This window comes from Phoxinus phoxinus (genome assembly GCF_949152265.1).
Source record: "Phoxinus phoxinus genome assembly, chromosome: 4".
NCBI classification, from domain to species: domain Eukaryota; kingdom Metazoa; phylum Chordata; class Actinopteri; order Cypriniformes; family Leuciscidae; genus Phoxinus; species Phoxinus phoxinus.
The window spans coordinates 3,479,554-3,497,232 of NC_136879.1; the positions used below are offsets into that span (position 1 = coordinate 3,479,554).

The 17,679-nt window shown below is 39.1% G+C and overlaps 1 long non-coding RNA gene across 1 annotated transcript in view; it reads right to left on the reverse strand.

Annotated features, from left to right (window-relative positions):
- Positions 1 to 17,679, reverse strand: part of LOC306997308 — a 413,102-nt gene that overhangs the window by 331,707 nt on the left and 63,716 nt on the right. The window lies entirely within an intron of this gene.

The following is a 17,679-nucleotide window of genomic DNA, read 5'->3' on the forward strand; positions in this document are numbered from 1 at the left end:
TGCATGAGTCAACGGGGGCTGGATGCACAAACTCAAAGATTGTGTTAAACTGGAGTTTATCTGAATTGAACAACTTTGTTTGCCAAAGCTACCCTCGTATCAGTTTAAATTTGGTAGGCTTTGAATTGGCAAGGACAGGCAAAGGACGCAAAATCCAGAAATGGCAAGTTAGTTCTGTGAAGGAACTAAAAGCAGTTGTTGGCAAAAGCAGGCTTTACATCGTGCCACTGTCTTGCAGGTAACATCACCACCCTATGCCATGTCCCAGAATTCATTCCCACCACTCGCAGCTCCAGCAGTAGAGGAGACCTCACAAGTGGTTTCAGATCAGTTTCAATTCAGTTGAATTGGCCTTTCATGAAGAGATAACCAAGATGGCGGAAACCAAGATGGCGGCTGTCACAGCGAGCTGTGAAACGCTGCTGCAGATTAACATCAAATATCTGGTATTACAGATGTCTGCAGGTCTGTTTCTTACCAGATTTACTGCAGTTATAATTCTATCGTGGTTTCATTTGCTCCAGTACCGTAAAGTGCGGGTAAACCGCTTTGTTTGGACAACTCACAAACGCCAACACGGGCACTCTTTAACAACTAAAGATCAACAACTCAAACCCGGCGTGGCGCCTTTACTACACCAGCTGAACAGGGTCCTTTGCTGTGTTGTTGCTGTGTCGTGCCTGTTTGGCATAACAAACACCTTTAATGTTGTTCAAGTCCCTAGCCATCTTACTTGCCTCGCGAGAGTGACTGAGCCTGAGTGGGGTCCGGCTTTGAGACGTGGACGCAGCGGAGAGGCGGACGCGACCTTCTCATCCACCCGGAGAGGCGGGTTGTGGTATGCGCCCAATGTCCAGCACGGAGGGAGCCGTATGTGGAGAGCAGGCCTGCTTTTCGTCTGGCCGGCTTCGTGTTCCAAGTTTGCAGTACTCTACCCTGTATATGCGACCGGAGGATCATACAAGCTGTGCCTCTCGTCTTAACATCGTTCCCCAGTTCGAACGGACAATCATTTCAACCCGCGCTATCATCTTCCACCGGTGGTTAAATGACTTTAAGTTTAAACCCATGGGCACGAGAGATGCTACTGTAGATAAGCGCCAAAAGTCCTCATTAAGACTCATACTCTCTGTTCTTTTATTTATCGGAAATGTTGAACTTAACCCTGGTCCGGGCAAAAACGCCTTTATGTCCGCTTTTTTCTATTTCCTGGGATTTTATACTCATGTTTTAAATAACACTCTGGGCATGGGTTTACATGCAGGTGTCCCGCACATGGGATTATCTCAATCGCAGTGCTTTCAACCACCTGTAGGTACATCAATTACACCTCAGTTGCCATTTCATTCTCCTCCTGTTATCACAGGCTTTAATTCTAAACCTGTCCGAGCACAAAAAAGACCATTGTGTCTAATGAAAAATCCAGTTACCCTATGCCAACTTGGTAAAATCAGAGGTTTCAAAGTTTGCCATCTAAATATGAAACGGGACGGCGGCCTGGGGATATGCAAGCTCTCTCGACAAATCCCATCCACTCAAGTGAAGAGACTTTACCGTCTCTCTCACTCCTCGGACGTATTGGTGCGGGACATGATGGGGGGTTGGGAACGCGTGCATTTATCAGATTCAAAACCCATCCAGGTGCGGCTCCGGCCACTTTGGTGACTCCGCGCCCGGTGGCGACGACTCATTTGTGCCTACCATGGTGTCTATGGGTAACGGGCAATCAGGGTTCGATTCCGGAGAGGGAGCCTGAGAAACGGTTACCACATCCAAGGAAGGCAGCAGGTGCGCAAATTACCCATTTCCGACTCGGAGAGGTAGTGACGAAAAATAACAATACAGGTTTCTTTCGAGGCCCTGTAATTGGAATGAGTACTCATGGGCAAGGACCCATTAGAGGGCAAGTCTGGTGCCAGCAGCCGCGGTAATTCCAGCTCCAATAGCGTATACTAAAGTTGCTGCAGTTAAAAAGCTTGTAGTTGAATCTCGGGAGCGGGCCGGCGGTCTGCCACGAGGCGACCCTTCCTCACGGCGTCCCCTGGATGCCTTTAATTGTGAAGCGTAAATTGTTTTAATTGTTGCACTGAATAACAATGCATTTAAAACTTAATGGCCAAACGGATCTTTCTAAAAGTCCACATTGTTATTGCAGATGATATATAACACGGATAACATTAAATAAAGATTTTTTTATCAGGTTAAACTTTGATTATTAGTCACTCAAACCTTTATCTTAACCTCTCACCGTCGGTCGTGCATATCCGCCATGTTTTATTGCTTTTTAACACTTTTTACTTGTGTTTGTAGTTCTGAACTGATTCCTCCTCCAAAGCGCAATGGGTTGTGGGCAATATAAGCTGTTATAGTGAGCACGGATCCACACTTTGGAAATCCACCGGAAATAGTAGTCAAGTTTAAATGTACAATCACCTAATTAAATTAAACACAGAATAAAAAGGAACAGAAATTAGAATATTAAAATAATATTAAACATCAATATATTATTCTTCATTCAGTTCTATGCAATACAATAAGATTTGACAGATCTTTTTTTACTAATTATCAAAATTAAAAAAATCCTACAAAGCTATTGTTACCAGAGCATGTGATCAGAGCAGGTCATTTTACCATTGTTGCCCAGCATGGCTATACCAGCTCAGTAGGGCTAAAGCAAACCGAAGTCTACTACTGAGAAATTTCCCGTTATTTGAGCGGACTTTGCTTTTCCAGTGCGTGATCGGTAAATGATTGGAGTGTTTGGGCTGTAAACGACAGAGCAGAATGCGCAGCGCGGAACATTGAGCACAGAATGCAGCAGCGCCGACACACACACACACACACACACGGAACGAAGAGCGCGGCGCACACACGGAGTAGGGAGGCATATTTTCTGCCTTTTTTTCTCTTACGGCCAAAAAACTATAATTTTCAGCGGCCGAAAATACGGTGCATCCAGCTTCTATAGTATTTGAATTCAGCATCTTTGTTTTGTCAAATACGCCATCTTTTTAAATGCAAACATTCCTCCTAAAACTCCATCCTTGCCCTTTCCATCATGACAGGGTGGTCATGGTGTCACATAAATGTCATAAACCGTGATGTCATCGTCCAGCTCAGTCCAGTTCTCATATAATGGTGTCAATGCAGGCCGATCAATAATATTGTTGAATATTAAATTAACCATCTGGGGACTTTTGACATAGTCCTTTTAACATACTATGCTCAAAGCATACTAATTTAGGATGAATATTATGGACATTGGGATGCATGAATGATCATTGAAATGAACTATCAGAAAGAACCAGTTCTCGGAAAAGAATCTGACTTCCCATAATTATTAACAAGATGGCAGCCCTAATTAGTATTATTACTTGTATGCAATTGGAATTGTTACTCGATTCAACATTAGCCTACAATCTGTCCAGTTAAATATTATAGCTGTAGTTTGATGATTGTTTGTGCAGGGCCTTTCTGCACAAGTTGAAAGACTCATCCTCCTGACACTAGAGGGACCCAGGCTCTGAGAAGGTTAGGCTCATATGAAGCAAGACAGTTTTTGTTCTGTTTGATCTTGAAATGAACTTAAGTTTTCCACCTAAACCCAGCTTTTTTTGATGATTTGATAAAGCATCTCATAACTTAATTATTGTTCTGGCTTATGCATTTAGGCAATTTCCTGCAACGTTTACTTCCCAAGGCGACCAAGCAAGAGGAAAAAACTGATTTGTGGCACATCCAAGACACCATTACACAGATAAAAACAACCAGAATCCAGATATACGTTTTATGCTGCTCCAAACACACCAAAGTTCACTCCAAGCAGTTCAGAGGAGCTTGTTTTAGTTCATGCGGGACTTGCCAAAAGACTCATCACTTTTAATGACTCTGCCAAACATGATGAGGTAAGATGATTAAGTGTGTCAATATTATGATATATATATATATATATATATGAACTCTGTGCCATCACAAAGACCTGCTTTGAATATCTTGTCTAATCTTATGGTTTACAGAAAGCTGGCTTCATGAGGGAATTCCGGATTCACTGCTTGAACTTGATGGATATACGCTGGTGCATGCAGATCGTTGCATTGAGTCCGGCAAAAAGAAAGGAGGAGGAGTTTGTTTGTACATATGTGACAGATGGTGTAAACAACTCACAGTAAGATACAAGATGTGCCCCCCTGATATCAAATTGCTCTGTTTGTCACTTAGACCTCACTATTTGCCAAGAGAATTCGGTTGTGACATCATATGTGCAGTGTACATTCCACCTAGGTAGGCAACGCAGGTAAAGCTGCCGCATGCATCGCTGAGTGTGGACATGAGCAGCTTCAGCGCTCACCTGGAGCCCCTATTTTCTTTCTGGGCGATTTCAATCATTGTAAGGTAGAATCTGTGTTGGCGGGTTTTGAACAATTTGTGCGCTGCGACATCAGGAAAACAAAAATCTTGGACAAATGTTATGGCAATGTTAAAAATGCATATGTTGTGGAGCAAAGGTGTTGCACAATGTATTTTATATGTATATGCAGCATGATCACATTTAATTGCTGTGTTTTCTTCTGTGTGAGTTGCTGTGTTTTATTTTGTGTTGATAGCTGTGTTTTTTTTGTAGGCAGTATTCCCATAGCCACACCTCTATTTTTGATAATTCAATGAACTAATAAGTGATGGATTTTGGGGTGGAGCGGTGAATATGTTCACTATAAAAAAAACTTAACAACTGTGACTGAGACTGTTGGTGGCAGCATCGTGCATCCGTAACTGAAGTCAACACAGCGAGATAAATCACGTTCTGCCTGCATCAGAGAGTGAGTGTTTCACTTGCGTTGAGACTGCTTATGGCTATGCGAGATTGCAGCACATTATAGACGAGTAACCACAAAGTCTGCGATTCACGGAGCACTGTCGGAGTAGCAGCATGTGAGACGGGCTGATGACCGGCTGCGAGAGACTACCGCGAGTGCTGAGGAGACGAGTGAATGACTGACGTGGTTTTTCTGCCGTGAACACATTGGACTGGATAGCAGGGTTGCTGTCCAGTCATGCTGTGAGTACGTTCTGACTTCTATCTTGCGGTGTGCCTCGTAACGGACGAGAACGAGTCTGCTTTGCATAATTTTACTTGAGTGACTTTTGAATTGGTCGATATTTTAAGGAAGTTCTAGTTTTACTTAATAAACTCATAAATTGTGTAGATATGAAGTGATGCGAGTTGGACGTCGTATGCTGGCAGTTCTTTTCTCTTCTGTGTTCCAGCATCAGGCTGATACTGCCCTCTATGAGGGACTGAGTGTAAATGGACGTCAGCTGTAATACAGATGCCTAGCAAAGACTGAGTTGAACTTTGATGGTCCCCTGAGCTGGTGATCTGGACTTGGACTTGCTTCCCTCTTTTTATTTATTTGATTCATCTTTCTTGCAAACAATTTTATTCTGGGTGTTGTTTTCCACTGTTCCCTTCTCCGATAAAGAACCTGTTTATAATATTGAGTTCCTGGGGTCTCAGTTTCCACTCTAGGTGGCGTAGTCGGCTACAAGAAGTTTAGATATATTTTGTTAGAGTTATTGGCCACTGACACATAGTAATGGGAGATATAAACGATATGCACGATACAAAATTGGCCTACGATAGAGATTTTAATTCTATTGCATCGTAATGCATGTTGATGACGCAATCGTAATGCATGTTGATGACGCAATCTACCCGCGAAATTTAGAGCCACGAGCTGCAACCGGCTGAAACGCATCATATTCGTCGTCATCTTGAGTAAGCATGGCTGACAGCGAAACGAAGGAGCTGGTGAAAAAGATCGGTGCAACATTCATTGTTTGGACTTGGTTCGGATTTAAGCCGTTCGACGAACAGCAGCAAACTATACAGATTATACAGAGTGCGTGAGGCAACAGTTCGGTAACACACACGACTAATCTGTTCTACCACCTCAAAACGAAACTTGTCACTGAATACCAGCGCGTGTTCACAAAATAGTGGTGTAAACACAACATCTCTGTGTGTGCCCGATTTTAAGATTCGTTGTTGTGTTGCTTTTTAACTGAGAAGACATCAGTTTTTCTGCTCTTTGCATCTTTTGTGTCCTTTAAAAAAATAGCCAAACTAAAACTACATTTGGAGTGCCTTCTGCACTGTTCTGCACTTTTTACTGTCTATGGCATGGCACTACTGTAAATAAACGTTTATACTTGAAGCATTTTCTTTAGTTGACGTATACAGGTGAAACTCGAAAAATTTGAATATCATGCAAAAGTAAAAGGTGAAACTAATATATTATATAGACTCATTACATGCAAAGTAAGATATTACAAGCCTTTATTTGTTATAATTTTGATGATTATGGCTTACAGCTTATGAAAACTTTTTCACAATATTCTAATTTAGAATTTGGGTTTTTTATAAGCTGCTAGCCATAATATAAACATTAGGGCTACTTAAAGTCTCTGCAGCTAGTGTACTTGAATTTTATTTATCTGCAACATTGTTGTATAATTACAGTTTTGCACAATAAATGTTCTCAAAACTACATACACCGTTTCTTTCTTTCTTAAAAAAATAAATAAATACATTTAGCAGTTGTTTGGCTTTCCTTAGGGTCTGTGTAACCTGTTCTGAAATGGTTTTATTAGAATTTATATATCGAGATATATCGTTATCGCAAGAGGCTGCAATGTATATCGTAATATGGATTTTAGGCCATGTCGCCCATCCCTACGGACACATATGTAGCTCAAAGCCCCCTCTGTGTAATTCAGATCATAATGTTGTACATTTGATTCCTTCTTATAGGTCCGTTCTTAAGTTACATAAACCAGAGTTCAAAACGGTTAATATATGGACAGAGGATTCCATGGAAACACTTAAGGGTTGTTTGTTGTGTAAAGATTGGCCCATATTTCACAAATTAGAGCTTGATGAGGCCACCGACACAATGACTGAATATATTAACTTTTGTGTAGGTAATGTGGTAGAAAAAAAGATGTAGTTGTTTATCCTAACAATAAGCCCTATATTACAAAGGACATCAAAGAGTGCATCAATAAATAAAAGCTGGCATTTAGGAATATTAGTGGCACAGAAAGAATTAAAATACCATTTGAAAAAAGAAAAGGAACAGCACAGGCAAGCTATGGAATGCAGTTTTTATACTTCTAACACAAGAAAACTTTGGGAAACAATGAAATTAGTCACTAATATGAATCCTGCTGAGAAACATATTACAATATTAGATAATTTACAGAGAGCAAATGAGCTAAACTATTTTTATTTGAGATACAAACGGAGTTGGACGAGGGTCATAGCATATTGCAATCAGTGTCTGTTAATAAAGAGGCCCCCTGGGTGGAAGTAGACCCACGTGATGTGCAGCACGCGCTTGCGCATTAACAAGGGTACTGGCCCAGATGGTTAACCAGCCTTGTTAAAAAACTGCACTGAGGAGCTTGCAATAGCATGGTGTCCATTATTTCAGCGATCTCTGGATATCCATACTGTACCAGCATTGGGGAAAAAGTCTTACATAATACCAATTCCTACAAAACCTGGTGCTAGAGCAAATAATGATCTTCACCTTGTCGCCGTAACTTCAAATGTCATGAAGTGTTTTGAAAACATTGAAACTTCATTGCTGGAAAAAGAAGTAGAGTCACAATTTGACACCTGTCAGTTTGCCTATAAGGAGAGAAGTACTGAGGATGCTGTTCTTAGCATTGTTCATCTTGTGTCTGAGCATCTTGAAAATACTAAAGCCTATGCATGTATTTTATTCATTGATTTTAGTTCAGCATTTAATACAGTGCAGACACATCTGCTTTTGGAGAAGCTGTACGGTATGGGTGTCCGTGCTTTTTTAATTAAATGGTTTTATTCTTTTTTAAGTAATAGAACTCAGCAGGTCAGTCAATGAAACACTTTCTGAAGTGAGATACAGTAACACGGGAGTGCCACAAGGGTGTGTGTCATCACCTGTGCTTTTTGCTTTGTATACAAATGATTGTAGGAGCACACATAATAATAATAGTATTATGAAATATGCTGATGATACTGTCATTTTGAGTCGCTTACAGAAAGATATGGACCTATCATCCTACCATAGTGAAATAGACACTTTCATTCAGTGGTGTGACAAGAACTGTCTTGTGTTAAATGTAAAAATAAACACAAGAAATGACCCAAGAAGTGTATCTGAACACAAGTCTGTGATCATTAAAGACACAGTGATACAGCAAGTTACATCCATATAGATACCTGGGTTTTTATATGGACAATGTTCTTTGTTGGAAGACACACATTGACAATCGTGCACATGACACGACTACAGTAGAGGCTTTACTTTTTAAGAAGACTGAGGCCATGTCCACACGAACACGGGTATTTTTATAACCCGGAGTTTTTCCTCCTGCGTTTTTGAAAAAATCTCCGTCTACATGAAAACGCAAAAACACAGAATCAAGCGCCGTCAAGAGCATTCCACACCAGCAGGCGGCGATATAACCCTAACCTTAAAGCCACGTTGGCCAATCAGAAGCCGTCAGCGGCGCACAATCTGACGTCAAACACAGCGGATAACTGCGCACACTTTGACGTTGCAAGGCAAAAACTGTCTATAGTTTTGTCTATAGTAGACAGTAACTGTCTTACTGTCTACACGACAACACTGCAACCGGCGTTTCTGAAAATCCTCACCCTGGCCGGGGTTTTCAAAAATGTTCGGTTTCAGTGACCTGATACTGCGTTTCCGTGTGGACGAACGGGCGAACCGCGTAAAAAAAGTCACGGTTATAAAAATACCCGTGTTCGTGTGGACAAGGCCTGAGACTGTATGGGGTGGGCAGTGACATTTTACTTGTTTTTTTTTTACTGAGCCACGCTTGAAAGTAGGGATGTCCCGATCAGGTTTTTTTGCCCTCGAGTACGAGTCCGAGTCATTTGATTTTGAGTATCTGCCGATACCGAATCCCGATCCGATACTTCTATAATAGGCCTACATAAAAAAAGAATAAAGAAGAGCGAAAAAAACATATCCAGGATGTTCCTTATTTTTTATTTAATTCACCGTATTTTATCATTCAACAACTCTGTTAACAAACAGAGCACTTCTGTGAGGTACCTTAAACAATCAAGTAATAAATAACATAAATTCTTCACTTTTGGACTTTAGTGCAACAGTCAATATAAAAAAGTCTAATATAAAAACAAATAGCACCTCAACTTAAAATACCCAGCAGGCCAGGCACGTAAACAAATTTTTAAAAAAGTGTATAAAATAATAAATAATATATATATATATACATTAGGGGTGTAACGGTTCACAAAATTAATGGTTCGGTTCGATGCGATACAGTGGTGTCACGGTTCGGTACGTTTTCGATACAGCAAAAAGAAAGAAATGCCAGATAAATTTTTCTACATCTTGAAACTTTCAGGTTTATAAATGATCATCACATTAAAAATAACATTTAAATATATATTTATATATATAATATTTGAGTTTTGAAGTGCTGGAAAAAGATGTGTGAAGTACTTGAAAGCGTTTCACTATTCTAGCCAAACTTCCATGGTCACAGTGTTACTACATTAAATCCATGGTAAATGTTGCTGATCTGTTGACTTAAAGTCTATAACTAGTTCATTCACGGCACAATGTTTCTCCAGGTTTCCACGTCAGCGCTGTTTGATCTGATAGAGATCTACGGTTAATAACAGGGAAATTTGAATGCTTCTCACTAGATCTCGCAGCGATGTTATTACTTCAGTGGCGAATTCAAATGTTTTCTTCACTGGATCTTTTAGCGCTGTGTAGTAACAAGTTTCGCTTGATCAAGATCGGCTCGCGCTGCACAGATGCTGCTGGTCCGAACTGATAAACTGTCCGTGAAGCACAATATAATGAGTAGCGCAGTTTCGTTCTGCTTTCATTACGTTTGCCATTTGATGTTGCGCAACGTTGTGGTGGTCGTGCCCTATGGTCCCCCTATGGAACTGGAAGCCTCGTACCGAAACGGTTCAATACGAATACATGTAAGTTACCGTTACACCCCTAATACACATCCGAGTCCTGATCGGGAGGTAACGTCCGATTCCGATCGAGTCTGAAACCACGTGATCGGGCCCGATTTCCGATCACGTGATCGGATCGGGACATCCCTACTTGAAAGTCTTATTCGTTATGGAATTATAGTCTGGTTTGGAAATGTGTCTGTTCAATTGAAAAACAAATTGGCCCATATCCACAAAACAGAAATAAAACAATATAAACCCATGCAGACTCTATACGAAGAGGCAATGATGAGAAAAGCAACGATTATTACCGTAGTATTGACTTTGAACATCCTCTTTTTAGCGAATACCAGCCGTTGCCATTGGGAAAGAGACGGAGAATGCCAATTTGTAAAAATAATAGACTGAAGTTTTAATTTGTTCCGGCCTCGATAAAATTGCTGAATATGACCCGGAACAATGCACCTATAGCACACTAGCACTTTACTGTGTTAAACACTTTACATATCTTGTATTTTATTTTTTATACATTGTTGTGTTGTGTAATATTGTAGCACAGGGGCGGACTGGCCATCGGGAGCACCGGGACATTTCCCGGTGGCCTGACGGTCGTTCTGGCCTGCCGGCTGCCAAAAAAAAAAAAAAAAAAAAAAAGGCCTGCCGGCTGCCGCTGTGCAGACGATCAGCCCGATCTCATCCCAAGGCGTCATATACTGACGCTTTGACATCGTTTACATCCAACGCACATGGCACCCTTTAGCGTCAATATGAGACGCAGATATTTGTCAAAAGTGTCAGTATATGACGCCCTAGGATGAGAATGCGTTGGATAGGCTGGTGTGCAACTACGAATTAATTGACGGATCTCTCAATCGACGAATCATATTGGCGGAGTGAAAATGACAATCCCACCCAACGTCACGAAGCACTGCCTAATATCTGACTAAATAGTTCAAAAATGGAGCGTAAACGCAAAGGAGGAGCAGAGAGGGAGCGTTTAAAAAGGAAAAAAGCCCTGGCCACAGACGCAGCAAGCTTCTGCAAAATCTCAGCCATGTTCGCCAGTAAGGGAACAGGTCGGTCAAGATTACATTTACATTATATTTGTAATAATTTGGCAGACAAACGCTTTCATCCAAATAGTGTTAATTTCGTCAGACGAGACGAGACTAAAAATGTTCGTCAACGACCTTTTTTTCCATGACTAAGACGAGACGATGACGAGACTGCACCAATGTCCAAAAACGCTGACTAAGACTAAATTAACATGCATTATTGTTGACGAAAAAAGACGAGAATGTTTTGCATAAAATAAAAACTAAGATCAAATCTCTCTTCATTTTCGTCTCCAATCGTCTAGCTACTTGCCATCATCAGGAGATAGAATATTCATCTGTTATGAACAGATTAATGTTAAAAACTAGTTGCATTAAAAAAATCTATTACATTTTTTTCTACTACAAAATCTATTACATTTTCTTCAGGTAATTATGACATTTAACCAATATTTGAGATGTGTGAAACACTATTTGACTGAAATGGTTATCAGAAATAATCTCAGAAATAATTTGTTATTTAAAAAAAAAGACTAAAATGTTTGAACTAAAACTTAGAAATATTGAGTTTCTTTTGACTAAAATTAGACGACTAATTAAAATTTGACTAAAATAACGAGACTTTTAGTCGACTAAAACTTGACTAAGATACCTTGAGTTTCTTTTGACTAAAACTAGACTAAAATGACGAGACTTTTAGTTGACTAAAACTAAGACTAACTAAGACATTTGGCACAAGACTAAGACTAAATTAAAAATAGGTGACAACATTAACACTACATACAAATCACTTAGATAATCACAATAGATCAAATTAAACCAACAAACGAGCAACAATATGTAAGTGGTGCTGTATCAAGTCTCGTTTCGTCTACATGTAGCATATTTTTTATATAATAAATAAAAATGTATAAAAAGTACAGAATAGTGTTAGTGGGTCAAATTGTTTAAATAATAAATAAATCAAGTAGATGGTATGGAAAAGAATACAGTGTTAGTTATTTAGATTTTTCATTTCTAGTCTACAATATGTAGCCTACAATGTTTGTTTGTTTATTTATTTATTTTGCAATTTTCTATTTGTCATTGGTTTGGTAGTATAAATGGTGTATTCCTAGTGAGTTTGTAAGGGTTATTTTTTTTATATATTATTGCATCTGGTAGTCTACCTCTTACATTAATAGGGTTAGCCTACAAGTTTATCAGTCCAGTAGATTACATGAATAGGGTGGTGGTGACTGCAGCAGCAGAGGTGGCCTGGCAGTGGAGTCAAATTCCCGGCCTGAATTATTGTCCCAGTCCGCCACTGTTGTAGCACATTGCCCAAGACAAAATTTCCCTTCGGGGACAAATAAAGTTGATCCTTATATAGAAGTGGCTGGCGAGTTTAAATTAGCAAGATAATTACGTCTTAATAGCAATAATAAATAGCACGTGTTCTTTCTTAATTTCTCCAGTACCGACAGCAGAATCGATGACGTCCAAGCTTATCGATCCAGCGGTCTTTCATAATTCAGCGTTTAATACCGGGTTTCGGTACCCATCCCTACTCACGGCTCATTGCTTTTTCCATACAGCTACACATCTTTTCACTCGCTGCTCTATTTATGCATAGACATTATAAAATCATTATTATAACAATAAAAATGACTGTCTGTGTTTAGCATTTTTGTACTGAAGTATCTTTTTGCAAGTATGTGTCAGTATTACAGTCAAACCTGATGGTGTTATGTGTGTGTACAGTATGTGTGTGTTTGCATTGGTTTTCAATTGTGGGTGTGTTGTGGTGTCACTGCATTCATTCTGTGTTCTGCATTGCGGCTTTTTCTTTTCTTTTTTTTCTTTTTCTTTTCTTTTTTTTTATTGCAATTTTAGGCATTACAGGGATTTACAAAACACATAAATAAAAAGAAACAAAGGGAGGAACATATCACAAGTCAAACATGCAAGCAAAACATGAGACCTCCATCTGAATCCCTAATTTGTTTTCCTTGGAAGTCTGTTCATATGCACATATATATATATATATATAAAGAAAAAATAAAATAAAATAACTAATAATAATAATACAAAGAATAATAATGAATTAGTAACAGAAAAGAATAGCAGCCAACCCAAAATTACCTCTACTCCTTCCAAGCTAAATTTTGAATTCCCAAGGATAGCATGTGTTCCGCATCTACACCTAAGTATTTTAGAAAGGGGCCCCAGATCCTGTGGAATTTAAAGGGTTTGCCTCTTAGTGCAGTGGAAAAGGCTTCATTAGGAATAAAGCCCTTAACAATATTTATCCACTGAGTCACTGATGGGGTTATGTCAGTTATCCATTGTAACAAAATACTTTTGCAGGCACAAAATAATAATATTTGCAAGAGATGATCACCCTTAAAACCATGGGGGAGTTCCTCTGTAAGTCCCAGTAAACAGCTCTTAGGCCCTAATTGTAAAGAACAGGAAAATATTTTACCCACTTCTAGACAAACCCCTGCCCAGAACTGCTGAACCTTAGAACATCCCCAAAAGCAGTGCATAAGGGTTCCCTCTTCGATCTTGCATTTATTGCATAGGCTGGATAAATTGGGGTTAATTTTGTGTCTGCGAACCGGAGTGATATGTAATCTGTGCAGTATTTTAAACTGCATTTTCCAGGATGCATTGTCTGCTAAGTAATGTGTTACACATACCATTTCCCAGTCCGCTTTACTTATTTCTACCCCAAGATCAGTTTCCCATAGTCTCCTAACTTTATCTGAATTATCCTTGTTCGAACTTGAGAGAATATTATAAAAACGGCTAAGTACTGATCGAGAAGATGAGAGTTTATTAAGCTGTTCTTCTATTGTAGACAGACCAAGGCCGCCTGGGTGGTCCTTTAGCTTTTTTGATACAAAGCTATGTATTTGGTTATATGTAAAGAAGTGCTTCCTGTCAATATTATACTTTAAAACAATCTGATCAAAGGTCATCAGCTTATTGTTTTCCACTACATCACCTATAACACAAATCCCCTGTTTTTTCCAGAGTGCTAGCCCATCACTCAACCCAGGCGGGAAATCTGGATTATTGTGTATAGGTGTGTACGGCGAGAGGTGTGTAGCATATCTCTCTGTTTTACGAGCCATACGACACACTTTAATCATGTTATTAAGAATTATGTTGCCTTTGATTAAAATAGACAACTTTGTAGATGACATGTATAATAAATTGCGAAGATGGATAGAACCAATACCTGCCGCTTCTGCACTGACCCAGGTCGAGTTTGGGTCATCTAGATGCCATTCCAGTATATACTTTAATTGAGCAGATAATTGATATAATTCAAACGAGGGAGCTGCCAAACCTCCAGACATACTAGGGAGAGAAAGAAAGCTATACCTAAGTCTAGGCCTTTTTTTCCGCCAAATAAAAGATATAATTGAACCGCGTAGCTGTCTTAGAGCTTTACCAGGAAGCAGAATGGGAAGCATTTGAAAGAGGTATAAAATACGTGGTACTATGTTCATTTTGACAAGATGAATACACCCTATTAATGATAATGGTAAACTACACCATCTATCCAGATCATTAATAATAGATTTGATAGTCGGGGTAAAATTTAATTTGTAAAGGCAGTCCAAATTAGGTGAAATCTTTATACCTAGATATGTCAGCCCAGAAGGAGACCACTTAAACGGCAAGGAGGTTTCCAAGCTCAAAGAGTGAGTTTTGTTTAACGGCATAGCCTCCGATTTTGCAAAATTTATCCTATATCCAGAAAAGGCACCAAATTCAGAGATCCAATCAATTAATTTAGTAACACAGTTCTGTGGTGAGTCAAGATAAATTAAGACATTGTCAGCATAAAGTGAGATTTTATGGATCTTTTTCCCTAAAACTATACCTTTAATATCAGAGTCTTCTCTGATGGCAATCGCTAATGGCTCAATAGCCATTACAAATAATAATGGTGACAACGGACACCCCTGTCTAGTGCCTCGAGATAAGACAAATTTAGATGATCTGACACCATTTGTGACAATACAGGAAGTTGGGAGTGTATATAAAATCTTGACCCATTTAGCAAAAGTATCCCCCAAGTTAAAACGATCTAACACCGAAAATATATATGGCCACTCAACCCTATCGAATGCCTTCTCAGCATCTAATGAGATGACTACACCCCCCTTTGCGCAGAAATTTGAGTGGTTAATAATATTAAGAAACCGTCTAATATTATGGGATGATGATCTCCCCTTAACAAAGCCTGTCTGATCTATATTAATAATAGTGGGAAGCACCAGCTCGAGTCAAGTAGCTAAAATCTTTGCTAGTATTTTAAAATCTACATTAAGTAAAGAGATAGGGCGATAGGATCCGCATTCTTCAGGTGGTTTGCCTTTCTTTAAGAGCACACAAATATTAGCTTCCAACAAAGAACTAGGCAGATTGCCAGACTCATAGGAATACTGTATCATATCATGCATAGAACTAACCAAAGATTCCTTGAATTTTTTTTAAAATTCAGCTGTGAAGCCATCCGGCCCCGGTGCTTTACCACTAGCCAGTCCCCTTATACAGTTGAGAATTTCACTAATTTCAATAGGTCCATTAAGAACTTGCCGTTGCTCCTCAGACAATGTCTTGAAGATCATGGAGCTTAACTTCAAGCTTTCTTTGATCTACTAAGCTCTTCTTTTTCAGGTTTGATACGTATGAAATGATTAGCCCCCTGATATATGCCTTTGCAGTGTCCCATATCAGATTGGGAGATACCCCAGGGGTTTTATTGTCTGAAAAAAATAGTTTAGTCTGTTCCTTAAGATAACATTCAAAGTTTGGGTCATGTGTAAGCCAAGAAGGAAACCTCCACGCACCCCGATACTGTTTAACATTAGAGAGAGATAAATTAAGGAATACGGCTGCATGATCAGATATTACAATATTACCTATCTCGCAATCCAATATATTATGAAGGGAAGCTTTAGGTGAAAAAATATGGCTTTTTCTTTTTTTGACATTGTGTGTGTGACAAGGAAGCCATGAGTTGCAACTAGTGTATCTCGCTCTCTGACAAATGTGCTTTATAATTAAACCTGCCTTGCCTTGAAGAGAAAGGACACCGATCAAAGAAAGCATCTTGGAACGCTACGTGCTGGAAGGACCTTGTGAAGGCATCCCAGAATGCTCTGATTGGGTTTAAAAAAAAGAAAAAAGAAAAAAAAACTTCCAGTCCAAAAAAGTGAAAATTCTTTTATTCACATCATGGCTATCACACTAGAAGCTTTTTCCCAGAAGTGATTGGTTGTCCTTTAGCCCTCAGCCCTACACATTGTTCTATTTAAAGTGTCATGTCATTGTATTTTTGTTATTATCTCCGCTGATTGATTATTAATGATGAGTGACTGTGTGATTGCTTTTTTTGTTTTTTTTGGTCTTTCTGGTATGCTTGTTTTTTAATTGATTTAAATGAAGAAAGATTAACCATTTTGTACATTACTCACTGTTCCTTACTAGTGCAAATTTAGTTTCAGTAATTCTCTGTGATGTCAGAGTGATGACCCTCTTAAAGAGGCTATATGCGTTTTTCTGAAATTTAAACTCGCGACTGACACCTGTGGCCAAAAAACAGAAATGCTCTTCCTTTCTGCTCGCTCGTACGTGCACACTTAAGTCATCTGCTGCAAGGGGGTCAGGTCAACATTATGTTTACAGAGGTAAGAACAGTCAAATACATATATTGTTTGAGATAAGTGTTCTGAGTGATCTGAAACGTTTAACATGAACGCGTTTGACGTCACATCCGCAGACAGCGCGGGAAAAATCCGACCCGACAGAAAATAGGAAAAATAGGATACAGGCTTTTAGGTGCACCCACTGTGAGCAGACAAGGTGTCAGTATGCTCATCAGGAGATGTTTGAGTCATAAATGGTCAAATAAAAAGGCTATTGTTACGTTTATTTTGGGGAAAAAGTTCCATATAGCCCCTTTAAAGTTGAACTATTCATTGTATTCTTGTAGTAGTTCTTTAGCTCTGCCACATTTGGTGGCATTGTGAGTATTTGCAGCACATGTGTTGTCAAACTAATGAAGATGATTTCTTAATTTGCTGGTGTTTTTCATCTGTGCATGCATTTTCTTCAGTTGCAGCACATTGAGCTCTCTTGGCCACCCTGCTTTTAATGGTCATGCAAATACTTCCACGTTAAAACATTTTGCTGGTACTATGCTTTTTTTTTTACCGAGTTTATATACAGGTGCATTCTAAATACACATCTGTAGAAATGCTGTGGTTATATTTATTTATTTTGATATTGGAGCAAACAGTATCACAAAAAAAAAAAAATGTTTAAGCCTTACATTCACGAAAGCACCCAATATGTGCACTGAGAACTGATCATTTAATCTAGTCAACATGACTTGTATAACACATTCTGTGTATAATATTTAGTATATGTACATTCATTGTAATACCAGGGGACGATATGTTCCCTCCAGAAGAGTCTGGTTCCTCACTGGGTGTTTCAAGGCAGAATCTTCTCTAAAGCTGCTTTGAAACAACATGGATTAAGAAAAAAAACAAAATTTTTGTAGTTTAAACTGTTAAAAATACTATTTAAATACAT